General features: G+C 36.5%; 1 protein-coding gene across 2 annotated transcripts in view; it reads left to right on the top strand.

The window, feature by feature from the left end:
* The window catches only part of SLK (STE20 like kinase), a 56,750-nt gene that overhangs the window by 1,213 nt on the left and 49,537 nt on the right, over window positions 1-6,000 (top strand). The gene's annotated exons all lie outside the window — the stretch shown is intronic.

Raw genomic sequence — 6,000 nt, 5'->3', positions numbered from 1 at the left:
CCCCCCCCCCGGCCTCCAAGCCATGAGGTAGGCAGGTTATCTACATTTCACAGATGACACTGAGACTCAGAAAACTTTCAAAGTCACATAAGTCACAGTCTAGATTTGAACTCTAGTCTTCCCACCCTGTATTTACTATTGTTTCTCATTTAATGTCCGTTCATGGAAATGATAGCATTTTTCTCCTAAGTATCGTCACACTTTTGCCTTTGCCCTGCCTCAAATGCATCTCACAGCTCCCAGTCCCAGTTCTCATTTTTTCACTCAGGTTGTGATAGCCACCCCTCTCTGTGTGCTTTCAAAACACACTGTCACATGGCTGCTATAGCACTTGTTACATATTGTAGTTAATGGTAAAACTAGGGGCGGAATTGTGATACACATTTGGGTTCATCTGTTGCTTGAGCACATAGTGCATCTCTGTCTATATTTATCGAATTGAAAGAATGTTTGTTATCTGCATGTGAATGCTTTTGAAGCTATCCTATGCTGTCAAAGTTGGCAAAATAAACTTCAGTTTGTGTGGAGGGTAGAGTATGGGTTGCCACAAGAGCTTACAGTACAGTGTAAGGTAGGAAGAGCTTTTAGTGCTGTGGGAAGATCACTTTTGGGAGTCAAGAATTGTCTTTTAGTGCTGGCGGTCACAAACGAGCTTTGTGGTCTTCAACAGAACACTTAACTTCTCTGGATCCTCGTTTTCTTAGCTGGAAAATTCTTCATTTCCCTAAACATTTGTTCAGATTCCTTCACTCATTATCATACTGTGAGTATGCAGTTATCTAAGAAAGGCAAAAATAATCCTCAGGGCATCTGGAATCCAGTAGTTAGAAGTCGGTAGGTGATTGTGGGCAGTTTTCATGGTATAAATGTTTTATCAAATAGAAACAGTATAGTATTAAGACCCTGGCTCTGGAGTTGGTCTATATCTGGGCTCTCTTAATAGCAGCCCATGACCTTGGACAAGTCACTTAACTGTTCCATGTCTCACTTTTCTCATCAGTAAGACTTGCTCCTCAGTGTGTGAGAATTAAAGGAATAAATGTAAGGCATGTGGAAAGGGCTCAGCGAGAGGTAGAAATTACTGCTATTACATTTAGAGCTCAGAAGCAGAGTATGGGATGGGACAGGAAAAGGGGCCTACGAAGACAGTAAACCATTTCTTGTTTTCCCATGGCAAAGGCAGATTGTGGAGATTTCATTTTTTAATGACATTTTCTGCAAAATGTAACATATCTTCCTATAGTGAAACATCAATTGAGAATTTGAATAATATAAAATTGTGTCAAAGATAATATTTGTGAGCTTGATGACTATTTTAGGGTGGTATTTGAAGAGTATGAGTTCTTTGCATTTTACTTTTTCATTTCACTATTCTGTGCTTCCAAGAAATGGGCTCTGAGATTTTTTTTTTAAAGAAAATTTGAAATTTAAGCTGACTTGGCCTATTTAGCCTTTTTCCTAAAAGTTTTTTTGTTCTCCAAGATCTCTAGAAATTTTAAATATATAAACTTCCTCGTTGTGGAGGAACAAGCTAGCAAACCTTAATATTGTATGTAGTATTATGCAGTAGAAAACTGTTTCTAAAGTTGATTCTATCATTTGTGAAAATTAGTAATTGTTAACAAAGATTAAATGGTAAATAAGCAATCATCTCATGTACATATTTAGTTTATTTGAAACATTTTTCTGTCATACAGTTGTATTCCTTCCACTGGTTCAGCACTATACAACTCTGTAACAGTTACTTTCTTGCCTGAAAAATCTTCACTATTATATTTTCTCTTTCAAATGTAGTTTTATTTGACTTATGAACGAAGATAGGTAGTATCTCTCGCGTTTTTTTATGTTTGAATTTTTGTTGCTTTTAACAAAAAAAGAATGACATAAAATCATGTATTGAATAGAAGCTGAATTCCTGACTATGTGCTGGATGAAAGTGATTTTATGGCCCTGATGTCCATGTGACTTTAAAAAAAAAATAGTGAAATATGTATGTGAGGTTCATGTTTATCACCTAGAGCTGTAGTTTATTTTCATAGTTGCATGGAATTCCATTTCATGATTATATAACCATTATTTGCTATTGTACTATAATGGATATATCATTCATTTCCAGTTTTGGGCTGTTATACACAGTTCTGGTGTATTTATGCATAAGTTTCGCTAAGACTTAACTCAGGAGTAGAATTACTGGGTTAGAGTAGTGTAACTTTAATTTCACTAGTGATACCAAACTATATCAATTTACGTTCTCACTAGGAGTGTATGAGAATTTCCTTGCCCTGCATCTTCCTTTCAACATTTGGTATTGTCAGAATTTTAAATTTTTTGCAATCTGATATTTATGTTTTTCATTATGGTTTTAATTCATCTTTCTCTGACTACTAAGTAATTCTTTTATAAATTTATTGGTAATTTGGATTTCTTCTTTTGTGTTCAAGTTTTTTATTCATGTTCTTATTGGATGTCCTTTTCTTGTTTATTTGTAGTGTATTCTGGATTTTAACCATTTAGTAAATATATTCTCATTTTGTGACTTGTCTTTTCATTTTCCTTGTGGTGTCTTTTTATGAGCAGGAAGTTCCTGCGTTTAATGTGGTGCAATTTGTCAGTTTCTTCCTTTCGGTTAATACTTTTTGCATTGTGTTTAAGAAATTATTTCCTAACCTGAGATCATGAAGATAACCCCTTATATTATCTTCTAAAATCTTTATGATTTTGCCTTTAACAGTTAGATTTCCAATCCACCTAGAATAGGTTTTTGTAAATGGTTTGAGGTAGGGGTCTAATTTTATTTTTTTCGTCATCTGAATGCCCAGTTATCCCAGAACCCATCATTGGGGGTAAACTTTTTTCTCACTACTTTACAGGGTCCTGTCTATTATATAACATATCTGTTTCTGTGATCTTGATTCTCTTCCATTGATCTGTTTCTGTTCCCATACCAGTTTCTCACTTTCTTTATTAGGAAGGCATTAAAATAAATCTCTGCTAGAGCTTCCCCATGTTCTTCATCAACAGTATCTAGTATATCCTTGGCTTTTAGTGCTTGTGAGTACATTGTAGAATTAGCTTAAGTTCCACAAAACCCTACTGTGTTTTTTTGGAGAGATTTTATTGAATTTATAAATCAATTTTGAGAAAATTAACATCTCTGATATTGAGTCTTCCTACTTATGCATATGTTTTACCTCTAGGTCTTTTTTAGTATTTCTCAATAATGGATTATAATTTTTCTCCCTACAAGTCTTGGGAGCTCAAACTGCTTCCAGAGTGTCTTTTTTTTTAGATTCATTTATTCGGGGGAGAGAGAGACAGAAAGAGAGAGGGCAAGAGACAGAGCATGAATGTGGAAACGGGCAGAGGGAGGAAGAGAATCTCAGGCGGACTCCCCGCTGAGCGCAGAGCCTGACATGGCCGAATCTCACAACACTGAGATCATGACCTGAGCTGACATCAAGAGTCACTCAACCACTTGAGCCACCCAGGTGCTTCAAGAGTGTCTTAAATGCTTGGATTTCCTGTTGGAGTTTCCTACTTACTTTGGTTGTGCACAGTCTTCAGTAAGTCTTCTGAGAAAGGATCCATGGAGGGTAACATTTTTTAAAAACCTTGCCTGTCTGAATACATCTTTATTAATGTCACATTTGATGTATAGTTTGGTTATAGAATTCTAGTTCAAAAATAAGTTTTTCTGGGGCACTTGGGTGGCTCAGTCAGTTAAGCATCTGCCTTCAGCTCAGGTCATGATCCCAGGGTCCTGGGATTGAGTCCCGCATCGGGCTCCCTGCTCAGTGGGGAGCCTGCATCTCCCTCTCCCTCTGCTCCTCTCTTTCCCTCTGCCCCTCCCCATGCTTGTGCTTTCTCTCTCTCTCTGACAAATAAATAAAATCTTAAAAAAAAAAAGAGTCCCATGCCGTTTTATTTTGTGATTCTTTGTGATCTTTTTCTTTTCATAGCTTTTGAGATTTCTTTTAATCCCCTCCCTGTTCATGGTGATGTACTTTGATACAGGCTTTCCCTGTGCTTTTCATCTTGCTGGCCTCTTTGTTAGTCCTTTCAATCCAAAAACCTGTATCCTTTGGTTCTGTGACATTTTTATGTATTATTTATTTGGACCAACCCCCTAGGTAATGGTTCTTGCTATGGTCTCAGGATTTCCCATGTTTCTAAATTCAGTGGTTACTTATACCATACTTGTATTCTCAGGAGCATTTGAGACATTTGACCAATCCTTTTCTTTAAAAAGCTCATCTTTTAGTTTTTAGATCACCACACTCTTGATATTTTTCCCATTTCTGTGTCCACTCCTCAGACTTTTGCTGGCTTTTCTTCCTTTTTTGACTTTTAAGTGTTGGGATTCCACACGACTTGGGTGTAGGCCCTGTTTTCTTTTTCTTTTCCTATGAGAGTCCATCTTCTCCCATGGCTTCAGTTATCATCTAAATGTAATTTATGTCTCTATTCCAAGATCTCCCTTTTGAATTCCAGACACATGCATCCAAGTATCTATTAGAGATTTCCACTTAGATCTCTCACAGTTTTCTTAAACAACAAGTCCAAAACATGAACTGATTGAACTCTTGATGTCAGCTCCATATTTGCTTCTCTTATGTTCTCCATTCAGTAATTGACATCTCTGCCTGCCATTTATGTAGGCCAGAGACCTGGAGGTCATTCTTAACACCTCCTGCTTCCTTACCCACCAAACCCAGTGTAATTACCAAGGCCTTTTAATTCTACCTATTAAATATTTCTTTTTTTTTTCTTAAAGATTTTAAAAATTTATTTGACAGAGACAGCCAGCGAGAGAGGGAACACAAGCAGGGGGAGTGGGAGAGGAAGAAGCAGGCTCCTAGCGGAGGAGCCTGATGTGGGGCTCGATCCCAGAACGCTGGGATCACGCCCTGAGCCGAAGGCAGACGCTTAACGACTGCGCCACCCAGGCGCTCCTAAATATTTCTTGAATTATCTTCTTTCTTTACTGTTGCAGTACTAGTCAAAACTGTCATTACTTCTTACCTAGACTACTGAAAGTTATTGGTGTGTTTTGAACTTCATATAAATGTAATCATATGTGTTCTTTTGTATTAGCTTCTTTTGCTCAACAGTTTCATTTCTTCTGTATAGATATCCAGTTAGACTGGCACCATTTACTGAAAAGACCATCCTTATTGCTTTGCAGTGCCTCCATCATATATCAAATGTCCATATACATGGTATATATTATTATTTAGGACAAATTCCTAGAAGTAGAATTGTTAATGCAAAATGAAGATCATTTATTAATGCTTACCTAGAAGGGTTGTGCAAATTTATTTTTCAATTAATTTTTAATTATACAAATAATTAAAGAATGTCTATTTATTGTAAAAATTAACTTATTAGAAATAAAGTTAGTCTTGACCATTACTCCAATTACTGTTCCTTCTTTTATATCCATAGTTGTATCTGTTATTATCAGTTTCATGTATATGTTTCCAGATTATTTAATATGTACATGAGCTCTACCTGTTAAGACAACCCAACAGTGGTCTATTTCTGTGCCTTTGTTCCTTAACCTGAATTCATTGCTAGTTCTTGTTCTTTAAAAAAAGTATTTGCTTTTTCAGTGGGCGAAAGTATCAGTTTATTTCATTTTACATTTCTTTGATTTCTGGAGAGATTACACATTTTAAAAAAAAATCTAATTATCCATATTCTAATAGAGTGTTTTCTTCTTGATTTGAATGTACTTTATTATTATTATTTTTAAGATTTCATTTATTTGGGGGGTTGTGACTGGGGGGAGAGGCAGAGGGAGAGGGACAAACAGACTCCCTGCTGAGCAGGGATTCCCAAATCAGGGGCCCAGGACCCCGGGATAGTGATCTGAGCTGAATTGAAGGCAGACACTTAACCAACTAAGCCACCCAGGTGCCCTTGAAAGTACTTTTTATGTGCTGTGGAAACGAACACTTTATCATAAATGCTGCAGTTAGTTTATAATTACCTTAGTTT

Source organism: Ursus maritimus, unplaced genomic scaffold (genome assembly GCF_017311325.1).
Source record: "Ursus maritimus isolate PB19 unplaced genomic scaffold, ASM1731132v1 scaffold_7, whole genome shotgun sequence".
In the NCBI taxonomy this organism is placed as follows: Eukaryota; Metazoa; Chordata; class Mammalia; order Carnivora; family Ursidae; genus Ursus; species Ursus maritimus.
Note: the sequence above shows the minus strand (reverse complement) of the source record. Positions and strands in the feature narration are given on the sequence as shown.